Raw genomic sequence first — 17,344 nt, forward strand, 5'->3', positions numbered from 1 at the left:
AAATGTTGTCCGGGGGGATCAATAGTCAGGGAGTTCTGGCTGGCTGAGAGATGTTTAGTGCAGTTCTCTTTCTCCGAGCTCCGAGAGATGCTGCCAGGTGATCTTACTCCCTGTGTTCCTGTAGGGGTGAGGGAAAGATAGGTGGGGATGGGGGGGTCGTCATTGTCCAGCCTCTGCTGGTGGCATCCGCTCAAGCCAGCAGGCTTCGTGATGCAGCCAGGAAGCTGTCGGAAGAAGGCCATTTTCCACAGGACAGCCGTTTGTCACACGGGGGGATCCCTGTGTTGGTGGGTCTGGGCAGGGGAACGGTGGGGGTGGTGTGTGTATGTGTGTGGGGGGGGTGCAGTGGGGGTTGACTGAATAGGATGACAGTGTCTGGAGGTTGATTCCACAAGGACCCAATTAAACCTGGGAGGGCCTTACGTGAAAGAATAATAACAATGATTAATGCTCCTCTGGTGCTGTCTTGAATGCGGCTCTGAGACATGTTTTATTGTTTTGGGCTGTCTTTTCACAATTTACGCCAGAATTTTTTTTCTGCCATATCAGGAGGATCAGGAGGCATCACCACATTTAACTTTCTCAGGGAGGTTGCTGTTATCTTATGATCATTCTGATGTTCTGGCCTTGCATGGGCGACTTCAAACCGCTTTCTGCCTGCCAGAAATAGTGTGTGATTAGAGGAATTATTGGTTATCGATGTTTATCTGCTTGTGTATAGGCTTGTATATGTGTGTGGGGATTGAGTAATAAAATTACACTCCATTGGAAAAGCTTGGAAAACAGAAGAAATGTATTATAGCCATAGTATTTATTGTACTGTTAAACCTATTAGGTGTTTAAAGCATTGATTTCTTACAGTATTAATTATCTTCAGACAGTATTTAATTGTGTAAACGATCTCCTGTCAACATTTATACATAGCTTAATTTTTTTTCTCATATCTCAGGATTTTTCCTACCCCTTTCTAAGCTCCAGCTACATCAGATAAAATAACTCTTTAATGAGAACATCGCTCTGTATCATGTATTTGCGGTTAGCAAGCAGTTTATCAATTACTGCTTGTGGTTTCATTCTGTCAGTCATTTTTTTTTCTGGGTGTTTGAGGCCCTGCTCTCCAGACTACAGCCCTGTGTTATTGTACTTAAACAAATCAATTCTGTTGCAGCTGGGGTTTTTTCATCCCCGTCATTATGAACTGTTTGCAGTGTAGAGTGTATTGATTTTTTTCCCAGTTCTGAAAAAGCAGTTGATGAACCCCACTGGGGTGTCTGGGAGAAAAGCTGGTCAAAGAAATAAATAAAATACATTAAAAAAAAGAGTCACCAAGCATCAAACCTCCCTCCCCTAACCCATTGAGCCTCCAGTACTCTTCCACTTTCTCCAGAATGCAGCAATTCCGACCAAAGAAAGAAATAATGCTTAAAAAAGAGGATAAAGAAAGTGTAGGGCACAAGGGACGGCTGTCTCCCACCAAATGTGAAATGATACCTTGGTGGTTAAACAGCGTTCATAGGCTGTATTAGCCCTGCGCTGTCAACCAAAGCATGAGCTCAAGAGAAAAATCCAGCCCAGAATCCTTCTGGTCAGATTGGAATGGCTGGCACGCTGTGTGTCACTAACAGACTGTCTGATGAAAATGATACTCCTTAAATGAATACAGTCAGATAAGAGAGGGGGATAAAGGATGAAGGGGGAAAGGATAAAGGAGGTGAGTGGTGAGGAACAATGACATTTAGCACACGTGCACACACACATAAACCTAGACATACTATAACACACAGCGGATGGTGGTTTTATCTGTCATGTTTTTTTATCGCTGCACTAATATTTCACCACCTGCGAAGTAGGATCCCAGTGAATGGCTCTGGCCAGTATTGGTATTTGAGTGTCTTTTTATACTTTTTTCAGTGTTTTTAATGACCTCCACAATTTTGACAAGGTTTTTTTTATATTCTACAAGATTCAGACAAAGCATATTGAAACACTTTCAGGCATGCTAGTCTAACTGAGTTGAATTGGTTTAACATACTCCTCACTATTAGTAGCACCCATTGAATTTAGTTTTTTGGTGGCACAGCTGGCTAAAGTGGTGTTTCTAAAGTGTGGTTGTTATGTGTGTAAGTCAGAGGACCCTGGTTTGAACCGCCAAGTGGGCAAGGGAGTGAGGGAAGTGTTACTGACGAGTAATGCAATGACACCTGTTACATTAGCATTTACAACCACTCCAAAACAATGACTTTGTCACAGAAACAAAAATGTTTGCATGGTAAACTCGTCCAAACATGATCTGACATTCTTACCATAAAAGGCAAAGTATTAAAGGCCTCACACATTAGATGATTTTCCTTTCTAGCATAACGTGTTGGATGACCTGGTTCTGTATGCTAATTATATGTATCACATAGGCTTACAGCTCGTCACTTTGGAAAAGGTTGCCCTTACCTGATGTCAAGATCTATTGGAGGTTGAATATTGTTAGGCCGTATGTGGTCCTGTGCCATGCAAGCTAAGTGCTAAGCTATGGAGCAGGCCTCCCTTAATAGGCTTATCTGTCAATCTGGAGTGAGTCGTGGTGCTGCCATGAGTGTGCCCTGGAGCTGAACTTACTCTGCTGTGAATGTTCACAACGCTCCGGCCATCACGCGAAGTGTCACCCCTCTCTTCTGATTTGTCCTCAATGCCAATGGAGTGTGAAGGGGCTTATCCATGCAGTCAGGAAATGTATCACGTTAAGCTGCATGGCATGGAAGCCTGTATACAATGAACTGAAATAATGACTCTGCATTTGGCTCTTTGTAATATCCGTTGTGTCCAGTGAAATGGGTTAATTGCAAAATGAATCGACTGGTTTTTTTCTGCCTAATTAAGCATTTATAATAATAATACTTAATTTCATGTGCGTCTCGTCTCTGTGTTCTAGGGGGCGGCAGGCTCGACCAGCAAACCGTGGGCTGGTTCTCATCCTGACATGTGAATGGGCGGGGGGCCTCGCGTGGCACAGGAAACCAGGCTTGCAGTGATCACAGGTGGGTGAAATTCATCCAGTGCAACTATGTGAAAAAAATCCCACCCTCCCCCCTTCCACTTAATGCCTCCTCAGAAGTCTCCTCACTCAGTCATCTCCACCAAGACTGCCTTGCTACAAAATGTCATGAATTGCTTGGGGTGGGAGAGGAGACAACAGATGAGGCACGTCACTGGAAATAGATATTCGCTTGTCAGTGGATAGTTCTCATCGCAGTTACAATATGTTTGGTCTGACAAGCTCTGCTTGTTGTACAGAGCCAAGTTGTGTGGATTCAAAATGTCTGCCATAGCAGAACTGCTAGAACCTAAGTGCAGGGCATGGCTGGGTATGGCCTTGTGTTGCTTTTTGTGGCTCTCACAGCACACCTTGGGGTTCCACTAATACATGCACACCTGCACAGAGGGTTCATGGCCTCCTGCACAAAAAAGGAAAAAACTAAATATCACATACCTGCCATAAGTTCATCCCTCTGAGTACTCTTAACATGTAGTTCACTGTCACATATGTAGCTTTACCAATAGAGCACCATGGCGGGAAGGGCTAGTATACAGTCGGCTCCGCTGTATTATACAATAGTTATATTACGGCTTAGGAATTGCGGTGCCTGGTGCACACACCCCACACACTGAGAAGTACGGCGACCGGATGAACATCTGCCTCACACACAGTGGAGTGGGATAAACCCCAGCGATTAGCAAGTGGAAATGTTGGAGGAGGCAGGCCCACAGGCAGGCACAGGCACGGGGTATATGACATGAGTGACATGGTCTGTCACAGCTGCCTCTCTCTCAGTGGTCGACCGCCCCTGCACCTTCCCTCAGCAGGTTCGTTTAGTGGAGGGAGAAACCTAACACAATTGCTTTTAACCACACAAACATCACTAGCGAAACATAGCAGCAACAAATATCAATTGGGAAATGTAATCTTCGAGGTTATTGACTCAGTATCCAGACAAAGTGAGAGAATACATATGCTAGCTTATTTATATACAATACACATATCTTTGTAGTTCTGTCATTGTGAGTTCTCTCTTGAAAGACAATGCTGTTCTTTAGTGAGTGAGTTTTCTTTGATTGTACTTTTTCAGTGCATGCCCTAATAAATAATTGCTTTCTGCTGTGACATGCTAGAGGCACAGACATTCAGTTAACCTCGCTAAAGGAAAAACTTTTTACAAGAGCTACCTCCCTTTCCTGTCAGTGGTTTCTTTTTCTCTCTCTCTCTCTGTTCTGTTCTGAGATCTGGTATTGATAAGAGAGCAGGCTGCTTGTTACTGAACAGGAAGGAGAGGGCCTGGCTTAGGGAACCCCTGCTTACACAAACACATGTCCACCTTCATAACACTAACCATTGAAAGAGGAAAGGAGAGGGAAAAATAGTGGGGAGGAAGGGATGGAGTGTAGAAAGTAACAACTATTTTTGCCACAAGTACAATTCTCAGTATTACAAACTCATGCTCAATTCAGCTCTGCTTAGGGGGCGTTTTTTCATTGGATGCTCGGGAAATACATACCAGAAGCAGAATGAACAATCGTCTGGCACTCCACAACATCTACTTAGACACACCTTGTTTGTGCGATTGACTTTTTTATCAAGAGGAAGTACTTAGTTGTTCAAGTGTGGGCGACATCATCTGAATCACCTTTGCCTGTGACGAACAAGCTGTTGTAAAGATAAGCTTGATGGTTCTCTTGGTGGTTGTCTTATAGCTGCCACTGAGCTTTGACACTCAACCCTGGTAAGGATTCAGCACAGTCTCGCTGAGATAGAGATTTGTTGTCAATTTTGAGATGTGTGCGTGTGTTTGTGTGGAGCGAAAGAAGTTGCTGCTGGTGCACAACGGCACTTAATTACTCCCGATCACTTGAGATTATCTACTGCTGTAATCAAAAGAAAATGGCTTACCTATTATAAACAGTATGCTACGTTAAGATAAGCATGAGTGGATGCTAGCGTACATTCACACACAAACGACAGGCGATGATAGATTCTTGCCTCTTCATTATCGTATTTATCATGTCAAACTGTTTCTTTATCAACACCTCCCAGAGCGAAAGCTTTACTTTTACCACGTCCCTCATAGCACCCCATCTCACATGCATTTGGCATGCGAGTAACTATGTGAATCTCAGGCATATCTTCACTGGGTTAGGCTTTAGCAGAGACATAGCTGAACGGTATATAGCCAAATTCCCCTGAGAAACTGTAAAGATAACGTGCCAGGGTGACAGTTGAATTATTAGCCCATTAGTCAGTGGAAGGGGAGGAAGAACATGGCATCCCTCAATGAAGCGCCTCCATGCTCTATTTGAGATAGCCCTCCTAACTGCCACAGAGGAATCTTGTAAGTCTCTCTCCCGGAGCAGTCAGCATAGGTGCGGAGGTCAGGGAGCAGAGTCTTGGACAGACGGACAGGCAGGCAGACATCCAAGTAGGCAGAAAGATAGGCACTCAGGCAGATTGGCAGGCAAGTCTACAGACAGATAGATAGATAAACAGACAGACAGGCAGGCAGGCAGACAGAAAAACACAGACAGATTTGCACAGATAGACAAGCAGACAGACAGGCTGTCCTCCAGCAAAGCAGCAGAACACAGAGGCAGGACTCTGTGTCCTGGACTATAAATAGATTGAGCGGCATCATCCCCGGACAACAGGGACTAGCTTACGGACCGCCAGCAGGGATCCACGGGCGGGGTCAGCGAGTCACTGTCAATGGATAAAGTCAAGTTCCTTTTTACATTGGTGACATGGACGTACTAGACCAACATTGACATTTGAAACATTGGTTCCTGTCGAACATGGCTGGTGTCCTTATTACCAACACACATAATATTCTCTACAGTTGTTGTTTGATGATAGAACCAACTAATGCCAAAAGGAAGTTCTGTAACAACCCTTGACCTAAAATTGAACTTCTGCTTTCCTTATTCCCCAATCCTCGTTTAAACTTTAAACTGACGCCAGAACTTGTAGACATCTGTGTGGATATATCTGTCTTATTCTGCAAATAAAAATTGAGAACAAAGAGAACTAAGCATATCAACAAATCAATGAACGCCCACTCTCTTTGAGATGATAGTAAAGCTGATACCCCTTTGAGACCAGGCTTCTGATAAGTCTCCGATTCCCCTATCCATGATGGATGGCCCTATTACTAATAAGCTATGATTCACAAGCCAACAAACAAATCAAAAAGAGTCTCCATAATGTGTTTTAAGAACGCTTGGCATATGAGTGCACTTGGTTTATGAACGAGCCAGCCCCATGCTGTTTCAATTGCACAGCTTTTCGATGGCGTGTGACATCAGCTAACACGCCTTTCTCTGTCCTGTCTGTCCCTAATGTGGTCTTAGTACGTTGTTTCCTTTTGTCATTTTATACAGCTACAACTTGCTTGGCCAGGGGCCTTTACTTAAGGATATTGCAAACGTCGGGACAACCTTGGCTCCCCTCTCCCCTGTGCTGTGTGTTGCTGCTGGCTTGAACGGTCCTGTTTTAAGGCTCTCTATAAAGCAAATGAGGTCATGACAGACAGCCGTGCCCTCAGGTCCCTGAATTAGCCGTCAGCTGATCGGGCCTCAGCGCTCAAGTGTTCTAGGTTGTAGATGTATTTAGCTGTACAAATTAACACCCCCCGGTTCTTGTAAACGTAAACCCACGGCTGTTTGACACTATGAAGTACAGTGAGCACAACGAAAAAAGTCTTGCTCCAAACAGAAGTGCGGACTTGAGCATGAAAATGTTGAAGGTTCAAGGTTGTTGGGAAGATCAAGTAAGTGTAGTAGTTACAGGATAGGAGTCACCTTGCACCAACTTTCAATGCGTTGGTGCTTCCTTGCCCTGAAAATCAGCCTCTTTTTCACACTGAGGATGATGATGAGGATACTCATCCTGATGATCAAGTGATCACTGTTGTAAACACAGCTGTTTTAAAAGCTTCCCTCCTCATAATACTGATGGTGATGATGATATCAGCAACCGCAATCGACAGTGGAATGTGATGAGAGTCTCTTCAGGGAGGTGAGGGGCTTGGCTCAGACAGGGGAAGAGAGGTAAGCTGGATTTGAGGAAGGATGGTGCCCATGAAACATTCATGCACCTGGGGAATCTCAGCTCACCTCAGAACCAAGAAGGAGAAGAATGGGTGTTTATGTCACAATTAAACCCTGTGTATGTGGCTAAATGACTAAATTACTAAATGTGTAACCACAATGTGCCTCTTAAATAAATACCAAATAAATCAATATCACCATGTTTGATAGTCTCCTCATCTGGATGTGTAGATGACTTTGGAATTGGATTCAAAGTAAACACTGACTCTGTGTTTAGCGACATAAGGTTTAGTATTGTTTTCTAAGACAAATAACCTCTGAAGCACAAGGACTCTGCTACAATATCACTGGCTGTAGTAGATGCCCTCTGCTCCCACCCGCACACCAGAATGCGAGCTATTCCCAGCGCTCTGCCCTCTCGGGGACAGACTGTTGACACAACAGTGCACCAAATGCGGACAACCCCACTTGCTCTGCTTGAACAGTTGCCCCCTCCAAAACTGACCCCGCTCTCTCACTGCAAGACAAAAAAAAGAGAATGTGCTTACCCGGAGATTGAGAACGACAGAGAGGGAGAGGAGAGAACATGATAAGAGGAGGGAGAGCAAAGCAGAAGCAATATTTAGACAGCTGCACGTGTAGTGGCACAGATCCTTTTTCTTTCTAATGGCAGGGTATATAAGCCATGGGGGGAGGGGTACATTTGGGTCCCCTCAGTGAAGTCTACAATAGCCCAAGACGAAGCTCCCACTGTGGCGTTGATGTCATCACACCCTCCTGACAATGGTCCATAAACCAAATGTGAAAACTTCAGTGGTAGGTGTTAAATCAGATGCTTCGGTGTACTGAGGAGACCAAATAGGAAACCTGCTATTCACTGCTTCATAGATCATCTGGTAAATATAGTCGGGGTGGCTCATATGTCTCAGTGTGTGTGTTTAGCTCCCAGTGAACTGGAGGCTGTGAGTGAGTTGCTGCAGAGGGCTGCCCCCAGCACTACGTTGCAGGATCCTGGTACAGAGTGGTTGTCTGTGTCAACTGGCCGTGTGGGTTACGGTCCTGTACTAGACTGGCATTGTGCCCTGACCATGAGGTGGTAAAAGGCAGCCGACTGCTCTTATTCAGTGAGAGTTGAAGAGACACACACACTTGCCTTGTGTATGCTGCACTCCACAAAAGGTTGACTCAGTCCATGTCAACATGCAGCTGTGTGGGGCTTCTCAGATCCATTTATCTGATAGAAAGCAATTGATTTGAAGTATTATCAACAATTCAGGGTTGTTGGTACAGCTTTGGAGAGGATAGGTGTCCTGAAAATCAGACGATAAAGTCATAACATTGAGACATTTAGAGGTGTAGGGGGTTAGGTATTGTCCAACTACCAAAATGAACTTTATGGTTTAAAGGAAGTAGGGTTGTTGTTTTCCGTAATTTTATGATCAGATCATTCTTTTTAAATGTACTTTTGCTTGATCGTGTCCAATCTCTCCAGTGCTGCCTTGGTGGAGCGCACAGCTCAATTCTCTTTCTCCAATTCAAGGTAGGTAGAAAGTGGATTCCTTCATCTTTACCGTGAATGTCACTCAATCGTGATCAGCGCTGAGCAATTATTGTCTGCAGGTTTCCTCTGTCTCAAGTTTAAAGTTGATTTGCCTACAAGTAGAGGTAGGCCTACAGGTAGGCCTACATGACATGATTTGGTACAGGGCTTGTTTGCACGTACAATGATATCAGGCGATCGGTGAGGGAAAACCTTGACATTAAAGCGCTCGATTTATGGTGGCACACACGTCCCTGTCACACAATACACACACCCGAGACTCGCGATAGCCACTAATTGCTACTGGATATTAGAACAAGGTCTCCTAAGACGCTGACCTTTCTCATGCCAATCATAACAAATGCGTGTTACCGATATCCGATGAAAGCAGTCCCTGCAGCTGGAACCCAAATTAAATATTCTGGGCGGCTAGTTTTGCTTGTTTCGCCGGCCGCCAAGTTGAACAGCATCTATAATGGCATCTCAGAGAGATTAATCCTGATGTAAAACTATCAAAGCAGCCATGGTTTGAATCCAGTCCAGACCTCTCTCTGTAATCCTTGCCAGAGAGAGAGAGAGAGAGAGAGAGAAATCACTTTCTGTTTTTTTGTCAGCTTCCACATAGAATGCATTCTGGCCTTGTTTGCCTTTTGGTAACACATTCTTTGTGAAAACCCATGAACAGTTGACAGATTGCAGTGACTTAGTTAGTTAGTTTGTTACATTTTACATTTATTCATTAAGCAGACACTCTTATCCGGAGCGAGTAGTTAGTTAGTTAGTTAGTTAGTTAGTTACCAGTCAAAAGGATGAGACAAGACAAGATGTAAAGACGCTGCACTCTTGATGAGACATACAGTGTCTATCGACACTGTGAGCAATGGCACATGGTGACATTTTTATGCAGAAAGAAAGGCATCAGAGAGGTACAGTGGCTGTGATGTCCTTAGAAAGATTCTACTCTCTTCCACTGTTGTATGTTTTCTACAGAGTAGAGTGTTTACTCAAGTCTCACATGATTAGATGGCACACATAGCAACCAATGTGTTCACTTCATTGAAGACGGGTTAGGGTTAGGGTTAGAATACAAAAAAGGATTCGTTCACACATTTAAAGATCCCATGACATGCTGTTTTTGGATGCTTTTATATAGGCCTTAGTGGTCCCTAATACTGTATCTAAAGTCTCTTTCCTGAAATTCAGCCTTGGTGCAGAATTACAGCCACTACGAGCAGTCCCACAATGAGCTTTCCTCAGGACGTGCCGTTTCTGTGTCTGTAGTTTTGAATGCTATGATAAAGAAAGAGGTGAGGCTAACTGCTATGCTTTGGTCGTTTGCAAGCCATGATGTCTCGAGGAAAAACCAATATCGCGCTCACACGGTCGTTGCTCATTTTCTCATTGGTGGGCCAAATTCTCTGTGGGAGCAAAGCAGAGAAAGGGGAAGTAACCTTCCACATTGTGACGTAGCCACTGGGGGACCAAAGGCAGGCTAAGGGAATTCATATTAATGTCAAATAACCTCCTAAAGTGAACATTTCATGTCATGGGACCTTTAAAACCAATTACATCTGCAACATAGTTCAAAGTGTTTTAAATCTAAAGGTGACATTTTAAGAGTAAAATTCAAGCTTAAAATAGGATGTGTTTGCATCATTACTGAACATAGATGATTGTTGCCTTTCATTTGTATGTAACTCTAATAAGAAAGGGTGGGCACGTTGTTAGAGTCCCCTGGCTAAAATGTAGCCGTTAGAAGCAAATGATATAGAGGCAAATGGTTGAGATGTTACGACCAGATGACAGCGACGGTTCCATACTGACTCTGCAGCCTTGCATACATCATATATTCAAATAGTGCTGAGCAACACGGAGGTGGGAGATTGTAGTTGCATCTGCATTATGCTAACGAAAGCAGTAAGCCAATGAAATGCTTGAGCATAGACTGCTGAGGGACACAAAAACAAGACCAGCACAAATTAACAATGTGGACCGACGCTTTAGAGTATAGGTAAGAGAGAGTAACCATGGTTATTACAATTAAATGCAACATTTGTTTGTTGTTTTGTCTTCCGTTACCAAATGTTGTCATCGTGAGCCTTGAGCAAACACAAAAAAAATCTGGCCTGTGTGTTTCCCTGTCGCATGGAGAAGTGCGGAGGAACCAGCATGCATGCCCTGGTATTTCCTGGGGTTTAGTAAACATACACAGTGGAGGTTTTAGTTCATCACTACGTCAGTCCCACAATGGCCCCACTGAGAGAAACTTGACACATACACTCACCTCCACACAAATATATACAGTACTAGTCAAAAGTTTGGACACATTCTCCCATGTTATATATCCTATATACATATATATATATATGTTAAAGGGACAGTTCACCCCCAAATCTTTCAAACTAAATATCCTCTTACCTGTAGTGTCGTTTATCCATCTAAATTGTTTTGGGAAGAGTTGCCGAGTTTTGGAGACATCGGCCATAGAGATGTCTGCATTCTCTCAAAGGTAATGAAACGAGATTGGGCTAGTCTTGTGCTCAAACGGTGGATGAAAATTGATAAATAGCACTACAGGTTTATTTTATTTTGGGGGGAACTGTCCCTTTAAGATGCCTGACATGTTTTTTTATGAATTATTTGATCAGATGATTGGTGTACTCATGGAGTCAAGGACAAGATGCAAACTTATTTTCTGTTGATTGCTAAATCTGTGGGTGTAAATCTTTGCTTTCACACGTGGCTTTGTCTCAACCTAAAATGACACAAAAGCAAGTGCACGTTTCTGCCTTTCAACTGTATGTCTCCTATTCTGTTCTCCCCACACACGGAAAGATAAACAGAGCTGGCAATATTCCCATTATAAAAGGATTACTTGATCTAAATGGTAGAACTCCCAATTTTTGTACACCAAAACAATGATAAAATTCCCTCTTTGCACAAAGATCATATTGTTAGCATTTTTATCTCCCTCCTCTATCAACAAATGAATAGACTTTGAGGGAAAACATAAAAACGTGTTTGTGATAAATAGGTTATGATAAGGTGTGTTAAATCAAGTAAAACCATTGAATGTACTGAGTTGTTTCTGAACTTGTTAATCTAATTAATTTGGATTGTCATAGTGGTGTGTTTTAATGAAGACTTTGATCTGAACCTCTGGAGACAAAAGAATGATCAAATATGTCCGGCTGCTTTTTGATTGTCACTGTTTGATGTGCTGTGTGTTTTACATTTGAGCTTTGAGTTGCAATAGTTTGGAGAATGGTTTACCTCAAAATAAGGACATTCATTTACAACCAAATGTTTTGATACATTTATAAACTTCTTAAAATAATGATTTGCCTCCTGAAATATTATCATGTGTGCAATCAGTGGCCTAACTATGCATCACATCACCGGTCTGACAGTTTTTGTATGTTTAGTTGCCTTCTCACATAATTTCATGGTGTTAATGCATAATCAAAAAATATATAGCTGAAATTGTATGCTATCCTTTGGAGTCTGTGTAAGGAAATGTAGGTCTGTATGCTAGGATTCTACTTTGGAATGTATGTGAGCTATGTAGGTCATACAGAAGAGTCCATTTTCTTTAATTTTGTAATCCCCATTTGTTCTGCTTTTTTTCCGCAGAGATACAGCTCTAGGGTCTTTGTCAGGCCACCCCGCCCTGGGGTTGAAGCTAGGTCTTTCTACTGTTCTGTCTCACATGCTTGCAAAATTTGCTTGCCAAGCTTTTTTCTGCTCAAGAAATAGTACATGCTTACTCTTCCTTGAGTCTTGTTTGAATTATATTTTCAATTTACAAACACTTCATTGTAGAACAAAGACTGACCGCTCTCATGTAACCATGTCACCGAACCATGGGTTTGGGAGGAGAGCCCCCCCCCCCCCCCTTCCGTGCTGAAACAAACCAGGTCATGTTTATAGTAAAACGGGGAAAAGAGGTTAGGAGGATACACTCAGTTAACCTTGCAAGAGCATTGTGGTACACAGGAAAGGAAGTTGTTCATTTCAGTTCTACTAATGCAGGGTGAATGGTTAACTTTGTGTGTATAAATACTGTACACACCAACTGCTTCTCAAGGCTTTAGAAATAGCTTTGCTTTACAATGCATGATGGCAATTATGATTTACATATTGGGAGATGGACCAAATTGGCTTTTTTTCTCAAATCAACGATAAAAGCTACTAGCAGGAAGAAACACATGTGCTTCATAACGTACATTTCTGATTGCTGTGCCAACCTGGGCTCAACCTGACAACAGGCATGGCTTCAAACAGGCCTGTTCACGAAAGTCTTTCCACTTCTAGATCAACTAACATCTCCCACTAAAGGACATGGCGCACACGGGAAAAGGGAGCCTGTCAGAAAAATGGCCGTCTGAAGTCGAGCAGACCAGACGCGTAAACGTGTAGGAAATGTACACCGGCGTCTAGCGTTCATTAAATCATGTGTCCTCTGTCAGGCTGCATGCCTTTTCATCACCCCGCAGTCAGGCCATATCTGCCTGTCTGTCTGGCTGCAGACATGAGGGAGCATGTGTAGCCTGTGTGTATGTGTGTGTGGTGTATGTTCTGTGTCTATGTATAAAGCAAACATTTCCTCCTTGCTTTGTCTTCTCAGGGCTGGGATCGCTTCCATTCTTGAGAAGACGACACCTTTTTATTCACAAATGTTATGACGTTTGAGGGACAAGTTTTTTGGGGGGCAAAAATGAGACAGTTGCATGCTCTGAAAACAGACGAGACCCTCTCCATCTGTCTGCGTGATTGTGAGGCACAGGGAGCCGTGTGGTGGTTTTGCTGGAGGGGGTGAAGGGAGCGAAGACAGAGGGGGCAGGGAGAGAGTGGACAGGCGTGAGGGCGGGGGTTCTGTAAATAGCCCACCCTGCATTAAGAGCTGGAATGCAGGAGGAGAGCTGTGCTGTGTAGTGGCTTTGACCTCACCAGCTTGGACACACCGCTCACATTTCCCAGACCACAGAAAACCGAGAAACTCAGCTCCAACTGTTTCTCCACTTCATTCAGGTCAAATCGGATCTGATCTTGCTGGCCAGGCACTGCCACCCTTGCCACCACACTGCCAGGCAGAGTCAAAATAAGACAAGTCAACTCTATCAGAGCGCCAACTCTGTTGGGCTGTATATCTCTTAACAGATACACCTAGTGTACCATCCAAGATCGGTTTGGGGATTGGAAATACAGCTGTATTGAACAGTATGAAATCTGTTTCAAAATTTTGATTTGAACATAAATCTGTTTCAGAGACTATAGTTAGTTGCCTGGCATGTGTATGTGTGCAGGGCATTATGTGTGTGTGCGTGTGTATGTGTGTGCTGGAAGTAGGTCATTGATTTGGAACTTGGACAGTGATTATGTGCTGGCCTAGAAATGGTCTAAAATCAGCGATCTCCCATACCAAAACAGATTTTTATAAGTGGCAGTTATTCAAGGTCAGGACAACAAGTCAATTGATAATGGATTGCAGACATGTTTCAAATCCAACACACTGGCTGCTCACACTATTGATTATGTACACAACAAGCTGATGATTTGTTTTGTTTACGATTTTTATTACCACACTGAAGATGTACCCTGTTGTTGAAAATTATACTAATCGTATTCTCTTCATAACCCACTTCTCAAACATATTTGTCATATTGTATTGCCTTTTCACACATATTAGGATGTGTCTTACTCTCCTCGCATGCGGGGAAGCTCTGTTCTGTCATGTTAGCAAATTCCATGACGAGGCCTTCATATTCTCACGAGAATCCGTTTGAACCAATAATGCAAATATTCATGGCCTTTAAATAAGCAGAGACATGATCTAATCCTCCTCTGACACAAGGTCTCAGCCAGTCATATACTCTGGGAACACATGTAAAAGGCAGTTAACATCATCGCTGTGCCAGGGTAAGTCTTCCACTCAAAGCCGGAATGAACTGTCAGCTTGCATCCTGACTCTAACCCTCTCTCCCTGTGATGGGTTGAAGCTGGTGCTGTAGTATACTCTGTGGATTTGTCCGCTTCCCCTCAAGGGTGAAAGCGCTTGCTCTTGTTTAGTTTTTTTTCTACGTAGCTCAGTCTAGATGCACTTTTCTAATGTATTTACTGAATATTGCAGCTGGACCTCCAGGGTTGTGTTCGGATTGGTTGGATGGGGTTAGAGGGCCATGTCTGCACTTCCTGTTGTGTCTGGCACTGCGTGCTTTGGAAGTAAACATAGGAACATGCTGGTGTCTGTGGAACGCACGCAGTGTCTCCCTAGTCTGCAGTTCCAGACTTCCTTGGCTCGCTGATGTATGCATTTTGCCCGACACTGAGCAGGCTAGGGAATACCTCCCATAACAATATCACGCAAATTGAGAGAACAATAGGAGTAGTCTGTTTGCATATATCATCAGTGGTTTGCATGAGAGCAATACCAAAATGAATAGCAAACATGTTGCAAAGTACCCGTCTCTACTACAAGCCTCACATGAGAGCGCCTCGTTTTCACAATATGGCCTCTGTGTAAACGATCCACCGCTGCGTTTGCATTTGTTCGGGCACAGGAGCAGCAGCCACACACAGACACAGAACAGAATCCGATCAAACATGACATCACCCCGCAACAGCTGCAGGCTGCGGTAGAGAGAGAGAAAGAGGGAGGAGGGCGAGAATGAGAGGGAGGGCTAGAAAGACAGACAGAGAGAGAGCACAGGGAGGGAGAACAATTGACCAGAAGCGACACAAAAAGAGAGGTGACCTGATTGCTCAGCTGGCCAAGAGCTGGGGAAGGAAACATCAGCAGAGAAGCCTGGTCCCCCCTGTCTGGCCTGGGTAGCTGGCTCTTTTAGTGGGCTCCTTCTCCAGTGGGTTCTCCCCTCCTACTCTATCCCCCCCCAACCCTATTCCCCACCCCTCACCGCACTGCTGCCTGTCACGGCTCACTACATCGGAACAAAATGATCATCTTGCACCTTCTCGTGAACATGGGTCATCATCACACCCATGCAGGAACTGGGCCCCTTCTGTTAGACAAGGGAGACAGAGATCTTGAAGGAGGAAAACATGGAGGAATTGAAAACACTATACTGTTGTTTTGTTATTTAGTATTTTCACCCTTTTAAGGTTTCACAGTTAGAAGTCACTGTTTTTGAATTTGTTTTGTTTCACAGCTTCAAGAAATTACAGAACCTGCAAACATTTATCTGAATATATTTTTTACATGTTGGGTACCTCTTTCACAATTCCAGTGGCTGTGAATGTAATTAATTCTTATCGTAATCATCGTAATAGCTTTTCAGATCAAATACCCAGGAGCGGTCCTAATAAAATAATCAATTTTAGTAAAAACAAACTCTTATACTCCCCATGCTCCCCACACCCCCCGATATCTCTCCCTCCCTCCTTGGATTGGGCTTTGGCCCGGAGAGAAGAGAATGGTTAGAAAAACAGAAAACAGAAGGACCTGTGCCCCATTTGCATACCCTTTTAGCATGTGGCTGAGAGAGCCTTTATTAAAACTCCCCCTGTGGGGGTGGCCCCACTGTGTGTATATGTATGTGTGTGCGTCTGTTTGGGGGGGGGGGGTTGCGCAGGCACCATCTGAGCTGGTAGACAATGTTTCTACTCCAAGGACAGGGTGACTGCGAAGACACTGTTAGCAACAGACCACCATGCCCGCCAATCTCCTTTCATGGCAAGGAGGGGGCCCTATTACTAAACAACCAGGGCTGTGGGGAATGGGAATATCAAGATGGCATCCATAATGACAGAAATCTTAAACTCGACTAAATCTACAGCTTGTTGATACCTCCATTGTACCCTCATCAGAAAACACTTAATAATCAATGATGCGTAAAGAACACACTGGTGTGTTGTTGAGTGTACTGTCACACACTCACAGGGGCTGAACCGGGGTTAGACCAAGCTGTTAAGTATCTGTTCAGCCAGGCTAGGCAACCCGTGGTTACTTAGGTGTTACTGAGGTGTCTTCCATAATGAACCTATCTAGTGGCGTGAGACCACACCCCCCCCCCCCCCCTTACCTGGCAAGAAAGTTGAGGCGTTAGCACACGCGTTAGCCTGTTAGTTCATCTAATGAGCCATTCACAAACCATTCCACAACAACACGGCACTCACTGATTCAATGGTTCGCTACAATCAATTATCATACAGCAATGTAACCACCCCCCACCCCTACCCCTATAATTTGTTGTGGCCAGGCTTTTATTCCCCCGCAAAGTATTTGTTAGAAATGTTGACAAATTATTTTGACAGTTAGCAAAAGCAGACATTTCTTGTGCTGCTTATGAAACAAAAAAACTCCTTGCTTTTTTCCTGGTTCTTAATTCTCCACCTACACATTTTGCTAAGCAGAAGAAGCTGGGGAAGGGGAAGGAGGGGGGGGGTGAAGAAATATCACAGATGTTGGTCTGCAGACCAACCTTTACAGGTTTCCTCAATCTGCTTTGCTGAGGCCTTTCTTTCCAACATGACAAATGACTCTTGCTAACCTAATTTCAACTGTGGCGTTGAGGCCTCATGCTTGGCGGTCAGAGGCAATCCCTCAGACGTTGAGCAGACTCCCTCAAGTCCCCCTCGTCTGACAACCTTTAGATCTGCCTCTCCATGACCTCTTCTGACTTTGGTAAATTAGGTTTAACAAAATCAACTCCAAGCAATTTGTTTTACATTCATTTTCCAGTGTTCAAAATGCATATGTAA

The 17,344-nt window shown here is 43.8% G+C and overlaps 1 protein-coding gene across 1 annotated transcript in view; it reads left to right on the forward strand.

Moving 5' to 3' along the window:
* LOC124475374 (zinc finger MIZ domain-containing protein 1-like) overlaps window positions 1-17,344 on the forward strand; it is a 90,306-nt gene that overhangs the window by 23,317 nt on the left and 49,645 nt on the right. The window contains exon 2 of the mRNA XM_047031920.1: window positions 2,924-3,029. The gene's annotated coding sequence lies outside the window, so the exon portion shown is untranslated. The remainder of the gene's footprint in view (window positions 1-2,923; window positions 3,030-17,344) is intronic.

This window comes from Hypomesus transpacificus, chromosome 13 (genome assembly GCF_021917145.1).
Source record: "Hypomesus transpacificus isolate Combined female chromosome 13, fHypTra1, whole genome shotgun sequence".
Lineage (NCBI taxonomy): Eukaryota > Metazoa > Chordata > Actinopteri > Osmeriformes > Osmeridae > Hypomesus > Hypomesus transpacificus.